The sequence below is a fragment of the Paramisgurnus dabryanus genome, chromosome 16 (genome assembly GCF_030506205.2).
Source record: "Paramisgurnus dabryanus chromosome 16, PD_genome_1.1, whole genome shotgun sequence".
NCBI classification, from domain to species: Eukaryota; Metazoa; Chordata; class Actinopteri; order Cypriniformes; family Cobitidae; genus Paramisgurnus; species Paramisgurnus dabryanus.
Genome location: NC_133352.1, coordinates 1,267,714 through 1,280,177, shown reverse-complemented (window position 1 = coordinate 1,280,177; position 12,464 = coordinate 1,267,714). Strand labels below are relative to the sequence as shown.

At 34.5% G+C, this 12,464-nt stretch overlaps 2 long non-coding RNA genes across 2 annotated transcripts in view; both read right to left on the bottom strand.

Moving 5' to 3' along the window:
• LOC135760864 (uncharacterized) overlaps positions 1-12,464 on the bottom strand; it is a 271,903-nt gene that overhangs the window by 89,584 nt on the left and 169,855 nt on the right. The window lies entirely within an intron of this gene.
• Positions 1,430-7,946, bottom strand: LOC135760851 (uncharacterized). The gene is made up of 2 exons (XR_010537611.2): positions 6,156-7,946; positions 1,430-5,569 (listed from the first exon to the last, which is right to left on the bottom strand). It is a non-coding gene; the product is annotated as an uncharacterized lncRNA (long non-coding RNA).

Below are 12,464 nucleotides of genomic sequence, written 5' to 3'. Positions count from 1 at the left end.
TTAAAATCAGCTCTGTTGTTACATCACTAGCCTTGTCGTCACATTCCATTTGAATTTTCCCGCCCACCACCCCACTAACCAGGTCTCCACACACCAGGTAGCTACAGAGCAGTCACTTCGCTGATATCCTCCATATGGTTGTCATCGTTGATATCCTACTGTACATATTGTTATCATGTATCACGGAATTAACAGCGCTGTTTGGATATTATGTATTATACTCCCGCCTACTTTTAAAAACAAAGTTTTAACGCGTGTTAATCGGAACCTAAAGTGTAATCTCATATACAGTTTTACGTAGTAAATAGTCTTCAGATTGTAAATTATATTCTATTACAAGATGTTTATGCAAAATCTGATGTAAACCTCAGACTATATTTCACAGATTATAAAATGATAATTGGATGTATTCTATTAGACGGTTTTCATGGATTTTTCACACATCTGAAGCAGACTGGATTTGATTTGAGATCATTATATCAACACAAAGGTAAGAAGTCCCATTTATATTCTGCATGTTGCCATCTGGACTTCTGTCACAAAATACTAACATTACGTTTATGATGCTAGAGCATCTCTCAAAACAGAGACCATACACTGATGCTCAACCCATATACATTTTAAACGAAGTAAAGTAATGTTAATATTATTAATGTTTGTAGACAGTAGGCTGTATAGATATTGTTAGCAGTGTTAAAAAAAACTGACGTCATCCTGCCCCCGAATTGGTGCATGTCGAGGGGATGAACTTGTGTGTGTGTTTTAGCAGTCATTTGCCATTGAGAACGAGGTGGCTAACCGCTATGCTAGTTAGTTTGCAGCTTGGTTTCTCCTGCAAAGCCAGTGACCAGCTACCGTACTTTTCGAAAGTTATAAGAAATATTTAACTGCTTTATTTTACAATTCTACATGAACTAACTAAGTAATAGTGTTTTGCCAAACTAAAAGTGTTTTGTCAAACTAACCAAGACAGGGCTTTACCGACCCGGCTTTTCTGACGAGCCTACCCACAGTCTCTATTGTTTCATTCTATCCTCTATCCCTGCTGAAAAAACCAGCATACCAGCAAGACCAGAATATGTTGTGTTTTGGTGCTGGTTTGCTAGTGAACACCAGCTAAACCAGCATCAAACCAGCATCAGCACCAGCATTAGCACCAGCTTAACCAGCAACAAACCAGCATTAGCACCAGCTAAACCAGCATTAGCACCAACATCCCATGCTGGTCATACCAGCATATGTTGTGTTTTGGTGCTGGTATGCTGTGACCACCAGCTAAACCAGCATAGACCAGCATAATTCCCATGCTGGTCCATGCTGGTTTGATGCTGTTTTTTTCAGCAGGGTTTATAAATAGAATGGACGATTAACGCCAATATAGTGTTGTGGATTTTTTTAGTGATTATGAAAAATAATTTTCAACAGAGGGTTCCATTGCCAAAAGATGACTTTATTGCATACAACAATAAGGCCGAGTTGGTGGCCAGGCAACTAAAGAGTCTTTTTCAGAATGCAACCTAATATACAGTTCTCTAAAAGTTGAAACCCCTCCCATGTAGTTGTTTTTAGCATGTTTTTATGTTTGACAGGTGTTGTGACTTCATTCCTTAAATGTCAGCCTATGCATTTTTAGCTCTGCTCTCAGTTACCATATTTTAAACTCTGCATACATTGCAGTCTTTAAGACTGCTAGTCTTCAGCTTACAAGCATGAGACATACATTCTTGCAAAACACATTTGAATCTGAATACCATGTTCACCAAAGATATAGTTCTGAATTAAAAATATAGTTCTGAATTAAAAAATCTTCTTCATTCCACCCTTTGAGACTTTCACAAGTCTCACCCAAAGTGCAACTTCATAATCCAGTTCAATTAAGTCAAGCTAATTAATGGCCCAACTAAGCCATCTTTCCCTTTACCAATGACTAAATCATGCTGCCGCACTTTGGTGGAGTGTGGAACAAACATCTTCTCTTGGAGAAGTAAAAGAACCTACTCCTTCAATTAATAAACCTTTATGATCATGGAATATACTTCATTATGTCATTGTTGCTGTAAAATCAGAACTCATAAAAATATTCATCATAAGAGTGTACATTAGTCAAATACCTTTTCAATTCTTAATATCTTTTTCTGATGTAATATTACCATTTTCAAACTTTTGCAAAACCCATTTTTGATGCACTTTGTAATTTCTTATATGAAGTAACTTTTCATCTTGATATTTCAATCATTAACATTTGTTTCAATATAGGAAGTACACAGTAAAATAACAATTCATCCAATTAAACTTGCAAATCCTTAACCTTTGATAATTTGCACTCTTTACCTAATACCTTTGATAATATTCATCCTTTAACCTATACCTTTAATCATTTGACATACCAAAATATGTCTGTGATAATTTGACAAACCATTTTCCCCAATTCCCTAATTTTAAATCACACCAATTCCACATTAAGATTCTTTCTTCCTGTATTAGTTGCAGTTTCTATCATAAACACTTAAGTTTATTAATAGCTTCAATGAATACCTATTTTGATGTTGTATTGTTAGCATAACATGAATCTCCAATAAAACTATACCCCTTTGTAGTATCTCATTGTTTTTCTAAAATTGTTAAAACGTCATTAGTTAAATTTAATAAACCTTTGTTGATTATAGTAGATATAATTTAGTAATTCTAGATTAAATCAATATTTATTCTAACCATGATTTTATCTCATCTCTTGCTTAAATTGTAACATAATATGTTATGGTAATACCAAACCAATTTAGGGATAAACTATTTTAGTTTTATCATTTGTTTTCTCAGTATTTTGTTCAATATACTTCAATATAATCATGATGATTTCTTAAATTAACCTTAGTCTTGTACATATATATTTCTTCTCTAATTGCAAAACCACCATAAGTTAACATTTCCCATTAAATCAAAATTAAACCAAAAGAATTCTGCTAACATTACTGTTTGATCTTCATATGTCCACTGCTATGATTTCATTTTTTCATTTCTTATACTATATAATAGCATTGTCCACCCTTTCCATACCTAACACCCAAATTATTAAAAATTTTATAACATCTCTTTTATAACACCAGAATTTGTCAATTTGTTACATCGAACCCCCCTGTAATATCATGTTGACTTTTGACTATTCCTACCTTTTATGATTTAGAGCATAATAAGCAATTGTTCATACCAATTTCTCTTAGCTTTGAAAGTTACCCATTTGTACTATTCATTCATAATGTTTTTTTTTTTTGTTTCCCATAAAATGTCCAACATATTTTTTTTTTTTCCTTCCGTTGACGTCCTTTTTCTTCTGTTGATGTCCTTGTCTCCTTTTTGTTTTGGTATCTTCAGTATTTTATCTAAATTTTGGTTCTGCAGAGATTATTGTAGAATAAATTCTCACTGGTGTTACTGGTCCTCGCTGAAGTGTTACTGATCCTTGCTGATAGGTGAAAAGTTTATTGAAGAAAAGTTTGATTATTAACTGCAGTCGTGTGAATTTACCATATGTTGCTCATAATTATCAAACTGGTTATTAGCTTTATTTTTCAATTTCCATGGCTAATTCCTTGAAGTTTTCCTTGTGTGTCCTTTACACATTATCAGCAACTTTGTCTCTGTGTATTGCTTGTGAACTCCACTGCTTTGCACTCATTGGTTGTTGCTCCTGAAAGTCTCTTCTCATTTACATGTTTTTCTTAATTTTGTTGCCATTGCTTGATATGCCCTGAGTGGTCAGTACTTAGTTCTTTTATCGCTTTGTAGGCTTGAATTGCTTTTAATTTTTCTGTTGTTGTCTTCTGTATCATGTCTTTTATTATTTTCTTTTCCTCAGCTCTCCTCTTCATTATTGTGTTTAAGTTCTCCTCTGCTCCTCAGCTCTCCTCTTCTGTATCGTGTTTTTGGTTCTCCTCTGCTCCTCAGCTCTCCTCTTCAGTATCGTGTTTTTGTTGTCCTCTTCTCCGACTGGTATTTTAGGAACTCTGTGCAATGGCTCAGATGACATCAGATGTGCTCCTTCCCCCTGGCCTGCTGTTAGAGCTGCTCTCCCTGCTCCTTGTTTTATGTCACTCTCTCCTTAAGACCCTCAGATCCACTATATCCCATGGCACAATATGGCATTTTATCTCCATCTCCTCATCAGGCTCCTTTTCTTTTTCCTGCACACAAATAGCTTATGCATACAGTTAGTTTTATCATATAAGATCTCATCTTTATTTGCAATTGTTCCAAAAGCTCCATCTGCAGTCGTTCCAGAGGAAGTCCTTTTTGGGGATGAATTTTTGTTATATAGTATTGCGCAGACATTGGTATTGGCATTGGTCGACCAATAAGCATTCCATGCAGTGTTAGTTTGCAGTCTGTCACTTGTTATTGCAAGAGACAAAGCATCCAGTCAGTTCAGTTTCATGCATTCACATTTTTTGCTGAGTTTGACGTTGAAGGGATGGTATACTTTTTATGATTAAGGATAGTAAACATATCTTAGTCTTTTCTTTATTCTTTAATGTTGCAGTATTCACTTTATTGTTTTTAAATAAATGCTGATCTAGGGATTACTTCTTCTATATATTTTTTTTTATCCTTATTGTTTGGCACTAGCTTTACCCGTTGAACAGAAACTCAACCATAAATGTACTCAAATATTGAGACCATTTTTTCACATATGGAGAATAATACCAATTTTTCCTCTTTTTAATCTTTAATTTTAATTAGTTATTTTATATCTCAGTTTTTAATTTGAAATTAAAACCACCCATCTGGAAAGGTAACATTTTACAGTACAATAGAATGATTTATCCCCAATGTGTACATTAGATGTCTTGAATGTCTTTCTTTGTCCCCCTTTAGGTGCCACAAAATATTCCTAACATCCAGCGTGTTCTTTTTTCCTTCTATCTTCTAAGTAAGGCTTTTGTATTAACACTATAGAAGCACTACTTCTGTATGGCATTCTGAGGCTTCTTTAGCTTCCAAATCTGCTGTGTTGTTACCATTAATAAAATTATCATTCATTTTTATATAAGTTTAATCTTTTATGATTGCCAATTAATTTAATAATATTGTAGCAGAAATTAACCCCACTTGTCCAGTACATTGAATATATATTCCCTCATTATTTTGAAAGCCTCTTTGTTCCTATACCAAATTGTATATTGTTTAATTTCATAAAAACATATAAATATTTCTTCTGTTTGAATACTTAAATATATAAAGCAAAGATCAATTACAGTATTTGTCATCTGGGAAAACATTTGTTAGCAATGTGGATCTGGATATCAACTGGTTAGTCTTACAATGTCATTAATTGGATACTTCAATTAGTACTTTGTTCTCTACATCTTTTAACAATTAATACATCTTCTTTATCTTGCATGTTGTTATCATCTGTATTTATTCTTTGCATTTACAATTTATTTTTACTTTAGCACATAAGTCTAATGTTATTCCTAAGCATAATGGATTTATCCCCCTGGCTTTGTATAGCTTTTTGTTTTCATCATATCCCATAAATCCTTTTCTTCCCAATCTTTTCCAGTATACAAGAGACCTGTGGAAATAAATCAGTTACATTAAGTCATTATTCTATTAACTGATTTTCAACCATACTCTTAACTACTTCTTATTTACCTTCCTGTGATGGTATGTCAATTTCTTGTCCTATATTATATATTTTTTTACCACTTTTTAAGTTGAATATCTTTCTCATGATCATATTATAATACAATGAAATTCCCACTTTGATAACTTTGCATTAAAAATTTGTGCTTCAATACATTTTCCAATTTATTCATTGTTTGTTGTACATCACTATTTATTATACATGTGCTCTGATTAAGTTAATATCACTTTAATATCATGTCTTACTTACTTTATATCTATATTCCCTATACCCTTCTGGAAAACACAAATTCCAATGGCTTAATTCAAATTATGCATATCTTCCTAACAAGTAAACAGTAAACAGGAGTGTGATTTTGATATGAGAATAGATATGGTCATGGTTTTGTTTATTGTTTATAGACATACATTGAATTAGCAATACTTGTCCAGAGAATCATATTCTTAACAAATCTTACAACTGGACCATAAACTGGACTTTGAAAGGCTGCTGTCACCCTCCCCCCTTCACTCACAGAGCTGGTACATGGATATAGCGAAAGTCTCTCTTGGCGTGGCCAGGTTTTTTGTAGTCCTCAGCATGTTTTCTTTGTCTCTCCCAGTTCAAGTTGTTTTCTTTCTGAGATGGTGATGCTGCAAAGTCATTTATGATGGGTACAGGAGTCTGGTTTTTTGGAGGAATTGCTGAAAGTAGCTGAACACAAGAGTCATCACTGTTATTCACTTTGCATTTCAAAACAGTGTGGTCATTCCTGGGTCTCCTTCTGGATTTCCCTCAGTCTCTTTTTTATTGTCTCTGAACAAAACTGGATTCTCTGTGTCTCCCAGTTTTCTCTCTGTGCTTTAGAGTCCAAGCAGTGGCTGCCACACTGCTATGATGTGTTCAAAAATAGTCCCTCCTCATGTAACGTTAGTCCACCGGTCAAAGGTTTCTTTCATTTCTCCATTGCCACAACTTAGTCCTTTTCCCAGTCCCATGAATGCCTGAGGGTAAGTGATCAGCCTCCCAAGGTCCTTAATACCTTTATTAAACTAAGAAATTGTAAGGCCAATGGCCTAAGCCATCCTTTTTTTCCATATCCACATTTCTCCATCAGATGACACCTCCTCTTTACTCTCCCACTCTACTCTCTTCCAATTTTGCTTCATTAATTCTTTTTAATGTTTTTCTTATTTTTATTTCTTATTTTATTTATATCTTCCTACCTCATCTTCTTTTTCACATATTTGTGTAAACAATGCCTCTTGTCTTTTTACTCTACACACTTATACTCTTTCTGATAATACTTTAAATTTCTTTCATTTAGGATATTTCCTCATTTGTAAGATTCACTCCCAAACCCGTTTAATTTTCCTATTCCATAACTACTGATCATTTCATTTACATTTTACCTATAATTTCCACAGTGCCCTTGAGTACTGGAAATCAACCTTCTACAGTATGCATGATAAATATAGAGTAACATTTAACACACTTTCTTTTGTTCCATTATCAACTTCCTTTAACATTCTATCATATATATCTCCTTTATTCATTAATAATGCCAATGCTTTTTTCTTCAAATCCATCCTTCTTATCTTTCTTTTGATTTAATATAGGTTTATTTACAATATCCATTTCTTTACACATTGCAACATCAAATGTTCCCTTCATGACAATTTCTTAGACACATTCTTTATTAGATCTCTGCCCAATAGATATTTCCACAAGAATAACAACTATGACTTTTCACTACACCTGTTACTTCTCCATTCAATCTTTTCTATCATATTTAGCCATTTTTTAGCTCCATTAGACAATTAACAAATAAAAACACTTTAGCAATATTACAGTAGTCTTTTATACATAAACGTCAAGCTTATCATCCTCTCTCCCATATTACGTTTTCTACACTGCAAATGTTTTTCAAGCAGTTCCTTACTTAATTAATGTTTCTCTTTCAATTCAATTTGTTTCATTTGTCAAGTAATACTATTTTTTCCTTTAGTCTTAAGCACAAAGATTTTTCATTGGATTAAGATTTAAAATATAGATGTAAAAACCTCCTTTCAACCTATATATACCATTTACTTATAGTTTTACCTATAATCTCTTATTACTTTATTATATAAATAATATATTATTATTATTATTTTACTTATATTATTTCACTTCACTGCTAGCTCCTTTCATCCACAGCACTCAGTCAGGCCTGCACTCACTCTATTTATAACATACACCCAGTCATTCACACTTTAAACATGACACCACTTGTTTTTCACTGTTGAGGATCCTTTCCACTTTTACTCACACAAACTTTTTATCATGCATTGGGGCGGTATCCACAGAATAATATTTTATCCATTCAGACCTCTATTATATAAACATATATAAAGAGCTGTTTCATAAAAATCAATTCTGCCCGTGCAGACCCCTGTCCACTTTTTAACACTTTTGTTTCATGCTCTATTTATTTATGTTTTATTTTTTATATCATTTTTATCCATACACTGTAAAATATGCAGCATTAATGTCAAATTAACATATATGTTTATTACCTTAAAATAACAAAATAAAACATGAATGGCTTGCAAAACCAAAGTACTTTTCCTTTTGCTGTCATTATTTTACAGTGTATCCACTTATTCCATAAGCATTTTTAATAGTCTGTTCCAGTCTACCTGTATCCGTCAAGGCCCTCTTACAGAGTAAACACAGATTATTTAATTTTATCTTTTTTTTTTTTTCATACACTGTAAATAAAATGCAATATTGATGTCAAATCAACACATATCACTACTTAACCTACTAAGGCAAAACATGGATTGGCTTGCACCATCACATAACTTTGTCTTAATGCTATCAGTCATTTACAGTGTATCAGCTTACACCATAAGCATTTTTAATAATCTGTTCCAGTCTATCTGTATCCATCAAGGCCCTTTTACAGTATAAACACAGATTATTTAAGTTTATCCTATTTTCTTTTCCATACACTGTAAATGATATATTGTATTAATGTCAAATCAACATCTACATAGTTACTTAAACTATATGTCAAACCCAGTATCTATAACTAAGGGCGTTCCACAGGGTTCAGTTTTGGGTCCATTGTTTTTTTTAGTTTATATTAACAATGTTTGTGATAATTTTAATTATTGTAAATATCACCTCTATGCAGATGATACAGTTCTGTATTCTTGTGCTCCCACAGCCCAGTTAGCCATTTCTAACCTGCAGGCAGACTTCAATACCCTGCAATATGCTTTAATAGATTTGAAGCTGATGCTAAATCCGCATAAAACTAAATTAATGGTTTTTCAAACTGGGCGAACAAAGCTTTTCCCCTTCCACATCAAGTCACTAGATGGAGTTTGTATCCAATCTGTGGATAATTACAAATACCTGGGATTTTGGATTGATAAAAACCTAAACTTTAAATATCATGTTGATTCTCTTGTAAAGAAATTAAAATTTACATTGGGTTTTCTTTATAGATTAAAGTCCTGTTTTTCCTTGGCTTCAAGACAACGCTTAGTTGCCAGCCTTTTTCTGTCACAGATTGATTATGGGGATACTATTTACAGATTTGCCTCTCTTTCCACCTTGTCCAAACTTGATCCCCTCTATCACTCTGCTCTCAGATATATGACAAATTCTAGTTTTAGGACACATCATTGTTTACTTTATAGTTTGGTAGGATGGTCATCTTTGCATTTGCGCAGGCTTGAACATTGGTACATTTTAATTTATAAAGTTATTTTAGGAAAACTTCCAAATTACTTATATAGGAAATTTTTATCATTCCAAAGTTGCCACAATCTAAGGTCACATAACTGGTTACAGTTTAAAGTGCCGGCTATCAAATCTGAGGCTGGAAGGTTAAGCCTGTTTTATTATGGCCCCTGGTCATGGAATGACATGCAGACTAAACTTAAGCTGCAGTCCCTTGTCTCTTTAGGTGACTTCAAACACAGAATAAAAGAATTGGTCAGTGTTAAGTGTACGTGCTTTGAGAATTACACTTCCTCTTAATTTCTTCATTTCTGTGAACAGTATTGAGTGTCTAAATGTTTATGCTGCTGTATTCTTTGTTGTATTTATTAATGATGTTGGTTTTGTTTGTGGATTGTTATTTGTTTATTCTTGCTATCTAACCCTGTCTTGACTAGGTCTCACTTGTAAAAGAGGTTACAACCTCAATGTGACTTTCCTAGTTAAATAAAGGTTATATATATTAAACTAACAAAGTGCAACATGTATTGGCTTCCAAAACCAAATCACTTTCATTTTTATACAATTATGCATTTACAGTGTATCCGCTTATTACATCTATCAAAGCCCTCTTGCAATAAGCATTTTTATAATCTGTTACAGTCCATTTGTATCCGTCGAGGCCCTCTTACAAATGAACACAGATTAATTTTATTTCTGTTTAATGCTATCTTCAAAGCCCACTTAGCTATTAAACTATTATCTGTTCCAGGTTAATGCTGTCCAATCAAAGGCCCTCTCAGCAAAACCACAGATTATCCACCTGAGCTCAGGATTTTTTTCCTCTTTATCATTTCAAACAAATCACACCATGCAATCCTTGGAAGTGGAACCCTTTTTAACTGTATTAATCTTAGTTCTTATATTGGAAGAGCATTGTGAAAGTCTTTCCACCATGAGCCAACCCAGATGAGCAACACAACAGTAAACCAGTAAATAAGCAAAAACTGCTTACCTGGTCCTTTGTATGCTGCTCATCCAAACTTAGCCCACAACGGTCATCCACCTCCATGCTCCTTTCCAATCCCATCCTCGTCGCCAAATGTTGTGGATTTTTTTAGTGATTATGAAAAATAATTTTCAACAGAGGGTTCCATTGCCAAAAGATGACTTTATTGCATACAACAATAAGGCCGAGTTGGTGGCCAGGCAACTAAAGAGTCTTTTTCAGAATGCAACCTAATATACAGTTCTCTAAAAGTTGAAACCCCTCCCATGTAGTTGTTTTTAGCATGTTTTTATGTTTGACAGGTGTTGTGACTTCATTCCTTAAATGTCAGCCTATGCATTTTTAGCTCTGCTCTCAGTTACCATATTTTAAACTCTGCATACATTGCAGTCTTTAAGACTGCTAGTCTTCAGCTTACAAGCATGAGACATACATTCTTGCAAAACACATTTGAATCTGAATACCATGTTCACCAAAGATATAGTTCTGAATTAAAAATATAGTTCTGAATTAAAAAATCTTCATCAATAGTCACGTACACTTATCTTTATTGAACACAACAAACCCGGTCTGTACTCTCATATGTAAACAACATACCAAGACTGGTGTAATACAGTTCGTGCTGCAACAACAACCATCCCAACATCCTTTCTCTTTTTTTTCCAATAACTTACAACCTGAAACACAATTTGATTTAAAGAACTTCCTGCAATGTAAATCGTAACAGCATGCATACACTCATACTCATATATACTTTGTATTAACTGAAAATGACACAATCTAAAATTCTTACTATCTTAGCATTGTCTTACTGAAACTTCAATGTTTCCTTAAGCATATTCCCCCCAATTAATAAACTCTTGTAACAAAATACAGTTGTGTCTATACTGTTTACCCTTTTTTTTCTCCAGTTTTTCCTAATTGGCACATATGCATACAAACTCTAAATGCAGGTGAACACATATATCGACTAAATCCCCCGTTCCCCGCAGCATGGCGGTAAGTATTAGTTTGTCACCACATAATCTTTCAGGTAGTGCGGTCTAATCACTTTTCTTCCAGACTTTGTAGTAGAAACAACAGGATTGATTGTGCTTGTATTTGAGCCTGTCACACTGTCTCTGTTCACTTCTGCAGGCTGGCAAGTCACTGTTTTTTACACAACTGTGGTTCTGTCCTTCCTGAGGTGTCGACGATTTCTTCTCAGTATGTTCCCTGAGTCGAGCTGGACGTCATACGACCTGTAGTCCACAGGTTTCACTACTGTCGCTTTCCTCCATGTTTTGTTTGGTACCGCAGGCTGGACATGGACTCTGTCTCCTTGTTTTAGAGGATCAAGATCTTTTGCATGTTTGTTATAATATGCGGCTTGACGGTTCCGGTTTACCATCTGTCCTTGTTGAGTGTTAATTACCTTTGGTTGTAACAGGTTGTCATGCATGGTCATAAGAGTTCTGGTTCTCCTACTGAACAAACGCTGTGCTGGCTTGCTTTGATTCCTTGTGATGGTGTGTTTCTCTGATCAAGCATAGCGAGGTATGGATCCTTCCCATCAGCTTTTGCTTTTCTCAACAGCCGTTTTGCAGTCTTTATCGCTGATTCTGCCATCCCGTTGCTTTGTGAGTAGGCCGGGGAGGATGTCTTGTGTTTAAATTCCCACTGTCTACTGAACCTTTTAAAAATCTTCTGATGTGTATTGTGGGCCATTGTCTGATATTACAACATCTGGGATGCCATGTCTTGCGAAATGGGATTTCAGCTTATGGATGACAGTGGTGGATCGTGTGTCAGGTAAGTATTCCAGCTCCCAGAAATTAGAGAGGTAATCAACAGTGATCAGGTAGTTTCTGTTGTCTAAAGTGAATATATCTGTTCCCACCTTAGACCATGGGTTACTTGGTAGTTCGTGAGACCACAGAGTCTCCTTCTGTTGTTTCACATCCATAGATCTGCAGATGTCACATTTTCCTATGAATGTCGTTATCTGATCATTCATCCCCAATCAATAAACACATTCTCTTGCCCTTCTTAGGCATCCCTCTATGCCAAGATGTGATGAGTGAATGCGCTGAACTATGTCACCTCTGAGTGTGTCAGGGATTACAACTCTCTCCCCACTGA